Below are 15,025 nucleotides of genomic sequence, written 5' to 3'. Positions count from 1 at the left end.
GCTTTAAGTCCCCTAATCCTAATTTCAAGTAAACAGAGTATGGAATGAGATTGATACTTGTACCTAAATCAAGGAGAGCTCTATGAATCTCTTGGTTTCCAATAACACAAGAAATGGTCGAAGCACTTGGATCCTTGAACTTGGGAGGAGTGTTAGACAGAATGATGGAACTCACTTGTTCCGTTAAAAACACTTTCTTAAGGTCTCTTCCCTTACTCTTCCTCTTTTGTGCGCACAAGTCCTTCAAGAACTTCGCATATAGTGAAATTTGCCTAATTGCATCTAGAAGAGAAAGATTAATTTTCACTTCTTTAAACACTTCCATCATGTCATGAATTTTTCCTTCTTGTCTCCCAAATAATGAAGTCTCTCTCAAAGCTTGAGGAAATTGAGCTTTCGGCTCATAAGGCTTCTCTAATTGGGGAGATGATGGAATGTTCTTTTTGGAACCATTAGCATTCAAGGGAGTAAGAATATGATTTTGAATGGGATGGATGCAACCACTAGGTTGTGTCAATTCATTATCCTCCTTAGGTACCTCTACCTTATTATCCACTTTCCTACCACTCCTCAAGGCAATAATTGCTTGAACTTGCTTATTTCCAAAAAATTCCGATGAAGGACTTGCTTGCGCCATAAATTGCCCCTTAGGATTGGTCTTAGTTTGACTAGGCAACTTACCTTTCTCTCTCACATTTAAAGAATTAGCTAATTGCCCGATTTGAGCTTCAAGCTTTGTAATTGATTGAGAGTGAGAATTAAACAATTGATTATCTTTTTGAAGATCACCTAAGGCTTGCAAGACCTTGTCCTCAAAAGCGGGACTCTTAAGAGGCGCTTGATTTGGATTAGAGTAGGATTGAGAATTTAATGCTTAAGGATGAGAGTATTGAGAATTTGATGTTTGAGGATGAGAGTATTGATTTACATTGTGAGGATAGAATGAAGGACGATAACCTTGAGAATTCTGATTTTGATTTTGGAGATATGGGGGAACATACTTTGCTTGGTAACCTTGAGTTTGAGGAGGGTTTGCACCGTCTCCTTGATTTCTCTATGCAAAGTTTGGATGATTTTTCCACCCCGGATTGTAAGTATTGGAATAAGGGTTGTTCCCTTGATGAATAAAAGTGGCATTTGCTTGTTCTTGAGACTCACTTGGTATGATTTGTCTAAGAGGGCAATTTGAAGTATGGTGAGTGTAACTAGAACAAGTCATACAGATTTCACCGGACTGATGAGGATAAGATTGAATTGCCGGTCCTTGATTCAAAAGGAAAGTATCAAACCTTTGAGTAACATTTTTAACTTCGGCGGCAATTTCCATGGAAGAGTCTATTTAATTTAGAGCTTTCTTTCCTCCCACATTTGCTAACTGACCACCCCTAGAAGATGAAGATCTATGCATTGAATTTTCACTCATTTTTTCGAAAAGATGCCAAATTTCATCTTCATTTTTTCAATATAGCTGCCGCCACAGGAAGCATCAACAATGCCCTTATTAGCATCGGATAAACTTGAAAAGAAACATTGAACTAATTGCCACTTAGGAATGTCATGATGTGGATACTTCCATAGTAAGTCATTCAAACGTTCCCATGCTTCATGAAGGGGTTCTCCTTCTTCTTATTTAAATTCACGAATGGAAGTTCTCATTGAATCAGTTCGAATCACGGGATAGTACTTTTTTAGGAACTCCTGTTGCAATTGTGCCCAAGAGGTGATTGTATTTGACCGCAAGTTGTTAAACCAATATTTAGCTTTATCCCGAAGAGTGAAAGGGAAAAGCTTCATTTTTAGGGCTTCTTCCGGAACATCCGTGATTTTCACAGTGGAACAGACTTCCAAGAACTCATCTAAATGTTTATAAGGCTCTTCGTTGCTCAACCAAGAGAAAAGGGGGCACATGTTAATGGTGGAAGCCTTAATCTCATAATGATGAGCACGAAAATTTGGCAATTGAATGCAAGTGGGTGCATTATATTGATTTGGAGTGTAACGATCCCTAAGGACCATTAGAGGATTGAGAGGAGGCTATGGTATTTGACCTTGATGATGGTATGCCATTTAACCTTGTTGAGGGTATGCCATTTGAACATATTGTTGTTGTCGCTCACCAATTGGGGGAACAACATTTGGCCTTGGCATCCCTAGATTAGGTTGTTGTACAATAGGATTGATTGGTCGTGGCATTCCCAAGTGTGGATGCACACCTTAAGGATCCACAATATGAACTTGTGGTAGGTGGTGCACACCATTATGATCCACATGACCAAGATCTTCAATGGGATCTACAATTCGATTTATTGGGTCTTCCATTAAAAGTGATGAAAGATCAAAAGTTGGAAGATTGGGATAACTATCCCTAGTCCTACCTCTTAAACGCCAAAGGAAACTTCGAAATTTTGATTTACAGGAGCAAGAGGACGATTAAGATCTACGACCATGCATCCACTAGAATAAGTCAACACATCAACACTTCAATTTTTCAACCTCCCCATACGATGTTCCTAAACTTCTCAATAATATCAATGCACTTAAAACAAATAAATGCCTTCACACGGGCCGATGCCTTCTACAAAAAGGTATGCTTGGACTTAAAAAAAAAACAATTCAAATTAAGCCTCCAATTCGGCTGTCCAAAGCATGTAAGACAGTAAACAGTTAAGCACAAAAATTAAAGAGAAACTTACAAATGGTCCTTAAGCAACTTCAAAATTTTTTAATTGCTTCTAAATCCAGCGTTTGCTCCACTTTGTTTCAAGTACCTAATTGACAAATCAATTGAGAAAGTAAAAATTAAAATGTCTTTAAAGTAAACAATCAACAAAGAACTAATGTCTAATTCAATTCTTTAAAACCGTTAGATCCCCGGCAACGGCGCCAAAATTATGATGCGACCGAGCGTGTACACGAAATAATGCACAACACTTAAGGTTTTGAAATAATGTCAAGTGGGCACCTTATTTTAAAATTAATAAAACAACTAAACACTTATACTATGGAGTATGAGCGAGCAGAGATCGTCCTAAGAGATCTAAACAATATTGATTTTTGGAATTGAATTTTACTTTAGTACCTATTTGATTGCTAAAAATAGTTTTTGTTTTGTGATTAAAATTAATTTTAATCTAAATGATTGTAATAAAATAATAGAGTTTAAAGATTAGGAAAAAGACTTAGGGTGTAGAATTCACCACTAAGCAAATTCCCTAACTCACGCACTTTCAACTAATTGGGGAAATAATTAAATGTAATTCTAATGTAGCTAATACTTGCAAAGAAAAGTATGAAGCATCAATTTCAAGCTTAAATTGCCTATCTAATGACAAATAAGCTAAGTGTAGTGGAATTCACCTATCCAAAGAATGGTCCATCAATTCAAGTTACAATTCTAGCCTACTTTAATCTAGAGGATAATGTATTTGTGACAATAAGCATGGAATTCAAACACAGGCATGGATGGTCTACTTACCTAGGAACCAAGTGCAATTAAACTTCTTAAATTTAAATTAAACTAACTAAGCATGAAATTAAACTAATTAAACACTGAGTTAACCTAATTGTGTAGTACCATCCATCTAGTAAAAGCAATATCCATCAAATTGGAATACAAATACAACTGATTAGCCACATGTACAGACATCACAAGAACAAATTTACAAAGAATTCAAGTGTAAAGCTTGTTTATTCATCAACCACACATAAGACAACATATGATTAATACAAATAAACAATTGGAAGAATTGATTCATATATTTCAAGCCTATACAATAATTATATGCTAAATCCCCAAAAAGTATGAAAAGATAGAGAGAATAGGTTACATGCTTAGGGTATATCCAACCCTAAGTAGAAGAATCAGCTACTCATGGTTGATGGAGTTGAAGACAGAATAATCTCCATCATTGGATTCATCATCTTTGAGCTTTTTCTTCTAAACCCTAGCTTGTTCTTCGTTTCTCCTCCTTCGCATTTTTCAGATAGAACATCGATATATCGAAAATAAAACTTAATAAAAATAAAAATAAAAACTCCACCAAAACTAATGGGTATTGGTTTCCTTAAATAAACCTTATTGGAGACCAATAAGTTACAAAATAACCCAAAACAAGAAAATCCCGTAGCCAATTAAAAATCAATCCCGCAATGCTGCCAGGTGCTGGGGGATCGATCTCCCAAGAGCATTTTTAGTTCTGTGAATAGTGGGGATCAATCCCCCACTCTGGGGATCGATCCCCCAGAGTTGGAATTTCCATTTACACCTTATGTAGCTTCATTTTGGCCCCAAGCTAATTGGTTTGTTTCTTCATCATTGGGAACATCATCAAAGGCCCGAGAAAAGTAGAATTGACCGCTTTTGAAGAATAAACACACTATATGAGCAATGGGCTGCGACCTCTTTTTGTCATTTTCTGAACTTTTTCTGAATATCTTTGCTTGACTCCAAAAAGGCTTTAGTGAACCAAAATTAGTCCGTTTGAACCTTATTGACCTAAAATTGACAAAAACGTAAATTAGAACGAAAACATGAAAATAAGATAAATGCAAGGACTAAAATACCTTAATTTAGGTGCTGAAATGTGCAACATTTAAGCACTTATCACGCTCTCAAACTTAGATATTGCTAGTCCCTAGCAATGAACTACAGTATGAAAATGAAACAAACATATATACACCTGTGAACTAATAAAGCAAATAAAGATAACACCACTTTCGTAGGGATTATGGTTGCATTTAGCATATGCAACAAGCCTTTTAAACCTCTAGTGGACGAGTGAAGTCTCGTGAGGGTTTCCAGGAATGGTACCTATAAACATCAACAACTCTTTTTTACTTGAGAATCAAGGACATATATCAAACAAGTGTTGAAAGTAGACTACTTCAAGTATGCAAATTTCTATCATTTCTAAGCTATTCTTAACATTTCAACATCATATAAGCAAGAATGGTTCTCCACACATCAAGCAATTAATAATACAAATTGAATCAATTCTATCATTCTTTTTGAGTGAACCGGAATCAAAATGTGTTGCTATCATAGCAAATCAAAATAATGACATAACTTTACCCTCAAACTAACATACAGATATAGTACCAGATATCAAGAAATTGAATGAATCTTGTTATTCAATCAAACATTTTTTTTAAAAAAATTGATTTCATTTTTTTTTTTCTTTTTCTTTTGGTGAATGCTTTTCTTTTTATTTATTTTTTATTTTTTTATTTTTTTTGTTCCCATTTCTATTTCTATTTCTCACCTTTGGCGAGTAATTTTGCTCACCTTTGGTGAACGCTTTTATTTCTTTTATTTACAAGGTCATTTTATCAAGAATGAAAGTTTTCAAAGCATATTAGCTCAATTGGGATAAAACAAAACATTAATCAACTAAACATGTACCTTATAAATTGAATGTTAGTGTGCATAAGTGCAAGTGTAGAATTGTAGAATCAACTCTCAAAGCATTTTCAACCAACAAGATGATGTGTACCACAAAAGCAAACATGATGTCAAAAATTAAAATTTACCCCTAAATGGCATCCTAGAGCATGCAAAAGTATTAGACTCTAACAACTTGCTTTTTAAAAGCATTATGCTTCAAAAGTTCGAAATCATTACCAAACATATCTTAAATCTCATCATGCATTTAAAACTCAATTTAAAATAGAATGAATCATGATGACCTTACCCCTAAACTTAAATTGTATATTATCCTCAATATGCAATGACAACAACGAAAAATGATAGAAAGAGTATACCGTGATGGCAAAGATTATGAAGTCCGGAAATGATCCAATAGGAAAGATGTTTCCCCCAAACTTGGATGCAAAAACCTAACTGTATAACCATACTAATAAACTCACATCAAATATCACATGCGATAAGTAATGCATACAGTTCAAAATAATATATAACACGATACAAAGAGATATGAGATGAAACCCTCTATAAAAAATTAAAACATGCATAACCAAGCATAAAGGCATATCGGTAACATATATTTTTTAATATTTTTTTTGGTTTTTTTTTTTTAATTTATATATATATATATATTTGCGTGTTTTTTTTTTTAAAAAAAAAAATGAAGAAAAAGAACATGTATATACAAGCTACAAAATAAAAAATAGGCTAAATTGAACGTCTCTAGTAAGACAGAATACTACATTGAAAAAAAAAAATTATTTTTTAAAATAAATAAATAAATAAATAAAAACCTTACTGCAAAATCTATTACAAATTCTACTGAATTGGTTATTTTTTTTAAAATTTATTTTATTTTTTATTTTATTTTTTTATTGTATATATATATATATTTAACAACTCTAGTGCAAAATCTGCAAATCAACCAAACAATTACATCACTTTCGACCATGGGATTTCGTTTCACGGCATCAGTGAACCCCATGAAGTCCTAAGATGATGTTGTATGAAGTTGGAGGCTTTTGACAGTGGAATCTGGAACTCAATTAACAACTCACAAACTCGCCGAAACAATTAACCGCAGGCAAAGGAGAAAGGCGAAGCCAAAATCGCCGGAGAACCCAGCCACGATCCGCGGAAAGACCAGCCACGATCGCTGGAGAAAACCAAATCAAAATCACTGGAGAAAACGGCGATTCACAACTCGCCGGACGGACCCGCAACCAAATCAAAATCGCCGGAAGGAAAAAACCAGCCGCGATCAGAGAAGAACCCAGCTGCGACGATAAATGAGAGAGACCTGAGACTGAGAAAGAATAGCTCGGCCTTTTGGCCAAGAGATTGCCGAAAATAGAGAACTCGGTGACTGTAAATTGCGCCTGAAAATTCAGAAACGGCGGCCTGAGGTTGGGGTGGTTTTGATTCGGCCGGAGCTGGTGATGGTAGTGTGGTGCTCAGTGTTGAGAGATGAGAGGTGAAGGGTGATGAGGGAAGAGTGAGATTACCCGCGACCCATGGTAAAGGGAAGGGTGAAGAAAAGGGCGCCCTTTACAGCGTTTTAAAAGGCGCCGCTGTTGAAGTGAAGCAAAGACCGAGTCTCAAACCGTGGTCGGAGGAAGAACCGAGAACTATGGCGCTGGAATTTCACGCCTTCAACATTGCGGAAGAGAAGAGCGAACCAAGAAATTGGGATTGGAGGTGGGTGAAGGGTTTCGCAGGGAAGGAGAAGAATTGGTGAGGACGGATGAAGGAATTGAGATTGGAGATTGGAGATTTTGGGTGAAGAGATTTGCAGGGAGGAGAAGATTAATTGATTTGAGGATGGAAAGTGGGTAGTGAATGGAGGCGAGAGAGAAGGGGCGCTCGATCTCTTTTAGCGAGGGATTGATATTTAAAAAAAAAAAAAAAAAAAAAAAAATGGCCCCTTTAGTGTGTAATGAGAAAGTGAAGGCACAGGTAAAAAGGGATCGATCCACATGGTTGGGGAATTAATCCAGTTGGTTTTTTTTTTTTTTTTTTGGTCTCTGCCAAAGAATGGGATTGATTTTTATTTTTATTTATTTATTTATTTTTTAACACAAAACTAGAAACAAATATATATACAAAAATAAAATATATATAAAAATAATAATTAATAAAAATAAAATCAAATACCAACCTATACTACCCATTACAATTTTTTATTTTGTTATTTATATATATATATATATATATATATATATATATATATATATTTAATAAAGCAAAACTAAAAAGAATATACATACACTAAAATGAAATATATATAAAAATTATAATAATAATAGTAATAATAATAATAATAAATTGAAATAAAATCAAACCCCAACCGACACCACCCATTACAATTTTTTTATTTGTTATTTTTTTTTTCTTTTTAAATTTAAAAATGCATAAATGTACAAAAGGAAAAAGAAAAAAAGAAAAAGAAAATAATAATAATAATAATAAAAAGTAATTAACATGCAACGAAGGAGAAACTTGATACAACTAGTGTTTAACGTCCCTAGAAAAACGTGAAATGCTCTTGATCTTCAAAGTAAATGGGATCCACCAAGGGAATGGATTCCACATTTCTTTGAAGGGCTTATCCATCAATGTATGGTTTAAGCTTTTGACCATTAACTTTGAAGGTCCCTTCATCTTTTAGATTTTTAAGTTCAATTGCCCTATGAGGTGAGACGGAAATGATTAGATAAGGGCCTTCCCATTTGGTTTGAAGCTTTCCATGGAAAAATTTGAGCCTAGAGTTGAATAACCAAGCCTTTTGACCAGCCTTAAAAGACTTTTTCACAATATGTTTATCATGAAATGCTATTTTCCTTGCCTTGTAGATTTTTGAGCTATCATAGACATCATTTCTCAATTCCTCTAGCTCATTGAGTTGGAGCAAACGGTCCTTTCTAGCCTTATCAAGATCAAAGTTGAGCCTTTTTATTGCCCAAAGTGCTTTGTGTTCTAGCTCAACCGAAAGATGTCAAGGCTTCCCATAAACAAGTCTATATGAAGACATGCCTATTGGAGTCTTGTAAGCTGTTTGATAAGCCCACAAAGCATCATTTAATTTCCTTGACCAATCTTTTCGGGTCGGATTGACAGTTTTCTCAAGAATATGCTTGATTTCCCTATTAGATACCTAGACTTGCCCACTTGTTTGGGGATGGTAGGGAGTGGCCACTTTATGTGTGCCAAAGTATTTCAAAAAGAGTTTCTTCAAGAATTGATTGCAGAAATGTTTTCCTCCATCAGTTATCATAGCCCTTGGCATACCAAAACGAGCAAAAATATTTGATTTGACGAATACAATTACCACGGAGTGGTAATTCATTTTGGTAGCATAAGCCTCAACCCACTTTGATATATAATCAACGGCAATGAGAATGTATTGAAAACTATAAGACATTGGGAATGGTCCCATAGAATCTATACCCAATACATCGAAGATTTCAACCACAAAGACTGAAGTTAAGGGCATCATGTCTCTCTTTGACATTGATCCCAACTTTTGACACCGAACACATACCTTGCAAAAGTTATAGGTATCTCGGTGGATAGTGGGCCAGAAGAGCCTACTTTGAAGAACCTTCAAAGCGGTCTTTTTTTCACTAAAATGCCCATCACAAGCAAGTGTGTGACAAAACACAAGGATACTCAGAACTTCACTTTCCGGCGCACATCTCCTTATGATTTGATCTGGGCAATAACGAAACAGAATGGGATCTTTCCAATAGTATTTCCGGATGTTAGAAAAAAATCGGTCCTTTTCTTATTTTGACCAATTAATGGGAAGTTTGCCGGTTGCAAGATAGTTAACAATGTCGGCAAACCAAGGCAACGTCCCATTTGAGATTTGAAAGAGTTGTTCATCCAGAAATGATTCATGAATTTCAAGATTTGGAGAAGATTCAACCATTAATCTAGACAGATGATTGGCAACGACATTGTCGGAGCCCTTTTTGTCATTGATTACAAAGTCAAATTCTTAAAGAAGTAGGATCCATCTTATCAAGCGAGGTTTGGTTTCCTTTTTCATTAAAAGATGCCTAAGAGCAACATGATCGGAAAACATAATTACCTTGGATCTTAAGAGATATGACCGAAATTTATCAAGGGCATATACTACGGCAAATAATTCTTTCTCGGTGGTAGAATAGTTTAATTGGGCACCTGAAAAAGTCTTACTTGCATAGTATATAGCACACGGTAACTTCCTACCCTTTGCCCCAAAACAGCACCTATGGCGAAGTCGAAAGCATCACGTTTAATCTAAAATGGTAAGGACCAATTTGGAGGTTGCATGATGGGAGTGGATGATAGAAGAGTGCGAAATTGATGAAAAGCATTTAGGCGTGCTTCATCAAAGACAAATGGAGTCTTCTTGGCAAGAAGGTTTCACAAAGATCTAGAAATTTTGCTAAAGTCTTTGATGAACCGGCAATAAAAATCGGCATATCCTAGAAAGGAGCGGATTTCTTTCACTGTAGTAGGTGGTGATAATTCGGAAATTAGCTCAACTTTCGCTCTATCTACTTCTATTCCTTTTTTAGAGATGACATGTCCAAGCACGATTCCTTCTTGAACCATGAAGTGGCTCTTTTCCCGACTTAACACAAGATTAGTCTCACGACATCTTTGAAGCACTTTGTTGAGATTTTGGAGACATGAATCAAATGAGGACCCAAAAACTGAGAAATCATCCATGAAGACTTTTAAATACTTCTCCACCATGTCCAAAATTGACATTATACACCTTTGAAAAGTGGCAGGAGCATTACACAATTCGAAAGGCATCTGTTGATAAGCAAATGTACCGAAAGGACATGTGAATATGGTCTTTTCTTGATCCAATGATCTAGGGTCACTTGATTGTACCCTGAGTAACCATCTAGGAAGCAATAATATTGTTGCCCGACCAATCGTTCCGAGATTTGGTCAATGAAAGGTAATGGAAAATGGTCCTTCCTAATGGCGGAATTCAGCTTTCGGTAATCTATGCAAACACGCCACAAAGTGGCGGTGCGTTTTGAAATGAAATCACCCTTAGCATTTTCAACAACTGTGACTCTCGACTTTTCAGGAACCACTTGAGTTGGACTAACCCACTTGGAATCAGAGATAGGATAAATGATTCCCGCATCTAAAAGTTTCACAACCTCCTTCATGACAACTTCCTTCATATTTGGGTTCAATCTTCTATGAGTATCCCTAAATGGCTTCTATGAGTATCCCTAAATGGCCTTTCATCCTCTTCCATGTATATGCGATGCATACAAATAGAAGGGTCAATGCCTTTTAGGTCAGCCACATTCCGTCCAATGGCTTCTTTGTTAACTTTAAGTACTTCCAAAAGATCATTCTCTTGGTTATTTTCAAGATTTGAAGCAATGATGACCAGAAGAGTCTCTTTTGGGCCTAAGAAGGCGTATTTGAGATTAGATGGAAGAGGCTTAAGCTCAAGAGTAGGAGGAGATGAGAGAAGGAACCAGTGGAGTACTGGAGAGTGAAGGAAGAGGTTCTTTCTTGCTTTTCCAAGGTGGGAAATCCAAAGTGGCCACAGAGTCCATTAAAGCATTCACCTAACTTATAGATCCTTCTGTATCAAAACCACAACTTTCAAACATTTTACAAAGGCACGCCTCAAGAGGGTCCTTAGATAGAATAGAGAGAAGAGTCTCCTGTATGGTTTCATCCAAAATGTCCACTAGGAAACACTCGTCTTCATCTGTGGAATGTTGACTCGCATTGAAAACATTAAGCTTAACCATCATGTTGCCAAAAGAGATGTCCATAATGCCGGATCTACAATTAATGGTGGCATTGGTAGTGGCAAGAAATGGTCTTCCTAAGATAGCTGGAATGTGATTGGTAAGATTAGGGACTGGCACAGTATCAAGCACCACAAAATCAACCGAAAAATAAAATTTATCAACCTTAATCAAGATGTCCTCAACAATTCCCCTCGGTTTCTTAATTGATCTGTCGGCTAGTTGGATTACTACTGATGTTGGCTTCAAGTCCCCTAATCCTAATTGCAAGTAAACAGAGTTTGGAATGAGATTGATACTTGCAGCTAAATCAAGGAGAGCTCTACGAATCTCTTGGTTTCTAATAACACAAGAAATGGTCGAAGCACTCGGATCCTTGAACTTAGGAGGAGTGTTAGACAGAATGATGGAACTCACTTGTTCCGTTAAAAGCACTTTCTTAAGGTCTCTTCCCTTACTCTTCCTCTTTTATGTGCACAAGTCCTTCAAGAACTTTGCATATGGTGGAATTTGCCTAATTGCATCTAGAAGAGAAAGATTAATTTTCACTTGTTTAAACACTTCCATCATGTCATGAATTTTTCCTTTTTGTCTCCCAAATAATGAAGTCTCTCTCAAAGCTTGAGGAAATGGAGCTTTTGGCTCATAAGGCTTCTCTAATTGGGGAGATGATAATGAAGATGATAGAATGTCTTTTTTGGAACCACTAGCATCCAAGGGAGTAAGAATATGATTTTGAATGGGATGGATGCAACCACTAGGTTGTGTCAATTCACTATCCTCCTTAGGTACCTCTACCTTATTATCCACTTTCCTACCACTCCTTAAGGTAGTAATTGCTTGAACTTGCTCATTTCTAGAAAATTCCGATGAAGGACTTGCTTGGGCTATAAATTGCCCCTCAGGATTGGTCTTAGTTTGACTAGGCAACTTACCTTTCTCTCTCACATTTAAAGAATTAGCTAATTGCCTGATTTGAGCTTCAAGCTTTGCAATTGATTGAGAGTGAGAATGAAATAATTGATTATATTTTCGAAGATCACCTAAGGCTTGCAAGACCTTATCCTCAAAAACGGGACTCTTAGGAGGCACTTGATTTGGATTAGAGTAAGATTGAGAATTTAATGCTTGAGGATGAGAGTATTGAGAATTTGATGCTTGAGGATGAGAGTATTGATTCACATTGTGAGGATAGAATGAAGGACGGTAACCTTGAGAATTCTGATTTTGATTTTGGAGATGTGGGGGAACATACTTTACTTGGTAACCTTGAGTTTGAGGAGGGTTTGCATCGTCTCGTTGATTTCTCCATGCAAAGTTAGATGATTTTTCCACCCCGGATTGTAAGTATTGGAATAAGGGTTGTTCCCTAAATGAATGAAAGTGGTATTTGCTTGTTCTTGAGACTCACAATGATTTGTCCAAGAGGGAAATTTGAAGTATGGTGAGTGTAACTAGAACAAGTCATGCATATTTCATCAGACTGATGATGATAAGATTGAATTGCCAGTCTTTGATTCAAAAGGAAAGTATCAAACCTTTGAGTAAGATTTTTGACCTTGGCGGCAATTTCCATGGAAGAGTCTATTTGATTTAGAACTTTTTTTCCTCCCACATTTGCTAGGTGACCACCCTTAAAAGATGAAGATCTATGCATTGAGTTTTCACTCATTTTTTTTTGATAAGATGCCAAATTTCATCTTCATTTCTTTCAATATAGCTGCCGCCACAGAAAGTATCAACAATACCTTTATTAGCATCGGATAAACTTGAAAAGAAACATTGAACTAATTGCCACTTAGGAATGTCAAGATGTGGACACTTCCGTAACAAGTCATTCAAACGGTCCCATGCTTCATGAAGGGGTTCTCTTTCTTCTTATTTAAATTCACGAATGGAAGTTCTCATTATTGGACATGATAATTTTTCATCATCCAGCTTGAGCAAGAATTATAAGAACCAAATGGATCCATATAAAATCAATATGTTGGAAAATTTATATGTTATCTATATCCACACATATATGATATATGAATGGTTCTATGTAAGAAATTTTTTTTACTGGATTCCCTTTTCCAGGTTTACAACTATCCATTGCAAAGAATTCAGTTCTTACAGGTAAATACTCAATACCCAAGTAGGCTTACAAAGTTGATCGGAATCAGTTCGACTCACGGGATAGTACTTTTTTAGGAACTCTTGTTGCAATTGTGCCCAAGAGGTGATTGTATTTGACCGCAAGTTGTTGAACCAATATTAAGCTGTATCCCGAAGAATGAAAGGGAAAAGCTTCATTTTTTAGGACTTCTTCCAGAACATCCATGATTTTCACGGTGGAACAGACTTCCAAGAACTCATCTAAATATTTATAAGGCTCTTCATTGCTCAACCAATAGAAAAGGGGGCACATGTTAATGGTGGAAGCCTTAATCTCCTAATGATGAGCACGAAAATTTGGCAATTGAATGCAAGTGGGTGCATTATATTGATTTGGAGTGTAACGATCCCTAAGGACCATTGGAGGATTGAGAGGATTGAGAGGAGGATATGGCATTTGACCTTGATAATGGTATGCCATTTGACCTTGTTGAGGGTATGCCATTTGAACATATTGTTGTTGTTGCTCACCAATTGGGGGAACAACATTTGGCCTTGGCATCCCTAGATTAGATTGTTGCACAACAGGATTGATTGGTCGTGGCATTCCCAAGGGTGGATGCACACCTTGAGGATCCATAATATGAACTTGTGGTAGGTGGTGCACACCATTATGATCCACATGACCAAGATAAAAGGTCAAAAGTTGGAGGATTAGAATGACTATCCCTAGTCCTACCTGTTAAACGCCGAAGGAAAACTTTGAGATTTCGATTTACAGGAGCAAGAGGACGATTAAGTGATTGGTCGTTTATCGTACACTGACCCAAATTTTGTGCACTAAAAGATAGTGGTGTAGAGCTATGATGAATGTGGCCAAGTTTTACATTTAGAAATTGCCACTACTACCTTTCACTAAAAATATAGCTAAGGCAAGTAGGGAACGTCCCAAGGGATTGTGGGTCGTACTAGGTTGAGGAATCAAGATTAGGGTTAGTAGGTTGAGTGATCAAAAGATTGGTTGGTGGTTGAATTACACTAAGATGCAATTTAAACTAAAGTAGGCAATTAAATGTAAATGAGAGAAAATAAGAGAGAGATCTTGGGGTTTAGAGATCACCACTATGCATAACTTTTCTGCACCCTTAATGAATGATTAATGAGAGGGAAAAACATGTATTGCAACAAAGTGTGTGTGTGTGGTTGTTTCAACAAGCATGGATGACAAATTAAGCATATATTGTCTAAGTATCATGGTGGATAGCACAACATATCAAATTAAGCCATTAATAATTTTTTTAAGCTCACAATCAAACACATCACAAGGTTAGAGATATATGTTACTTGCTTTCATAAGTATGGAACATCAAACAACAAGCATGGATTGTCCTCCCATTTAACATCTAAACTATAACTACACTACAATTACGCTAATGACATGATATTAAACTAATTAAACTAAGGGAAAGGTACAATCCATCAAGAAATGAGTATGAACCATCAAATAAACGTCAAGAACATTCCATGAAGCACTATGTCTTGACAATCTCTAAATTTGTAGCATTAATATACATAGACATGCATCAATAACACAAGAAATAGAGACAAACACATGAACATCTATTCTAGCATACATAGACATATGGATAGAATGAAATGATCAATTGGAAGCATTAAACCACATAAATAATTGAAAAAACAAGATCTATACATATAAAAGTGT

The 15,025-nt window shown here is 36.1% G+C and overlaps 1 long non-coding RNA gene and 2 other non-coding genes across 3 annotated transcripts; 2 read left to right on the top strand and 1 right to left on the bottom strand.

The window, feature by feature from the left end:
- The first annotated feature begins 1,552 nt into the window (after positions 1–1,552).
- On the top strand, positions 1,553–1,659 carry LOC132284249 (small nucleolar RNA R71). Its single transcript, XR_009472227.1, has one exon. It is a non-coding gene; the product is annotated as a small nucleolar RNA R71 (small nucleolar RNA).
- A 2,141-nt stretch (positions 1,660–3,800) lies between these two features.
- LOC132294629 (uncharacterized) lies at positions 3,801–7,328 on the bottom strand. Its single transcript, XR_009478132.1, has 2 exons — positions 4,680–7,328; positions 3,801–4,495 (listed from the first exon to the last, which is right to left on the bottom strand). It is a non-coding gene; the product is annotated as an uncharacterized LOC132294629 (long non-coding RNA).
- Positions 7,329–13,009: 5,681 nt separating this feature from the next.
- LOC132283607 (small nucleolar RNA R71) lies at positions 13,010–13,116 on the top strand. The gene has a single exon (XR_009472063.1). It is a non-coding gene; the product is annotated as a small nucleolar RNA R71 (small nucleolar RNA).
- The last annotated feature ends 1,909 nt before the right edge of the window (positions 13,117–15,025 follow it).

The sequence above is a fragment of the Cornus florida genome, unplaced genomic scaffold, assembly GCF_030987335.1.
Source record: "Cornus florida cultivar Cherokee Brave unplaced genomic scaffold, ASM3098733v1 CherokeeBrave_3.0.0_Hap2_Chr01, whole genome shotgun sequence".
Taxonomy (NCBI): Eukaryota; Viridiplantae; Streptophyta; class Magnoliopsida; order Cornales; family Cornaceae; genus Cornus; species Cornus florida.
This window is presented reverse-complemented; position numbering and strand designations above follow the sequence as displayed.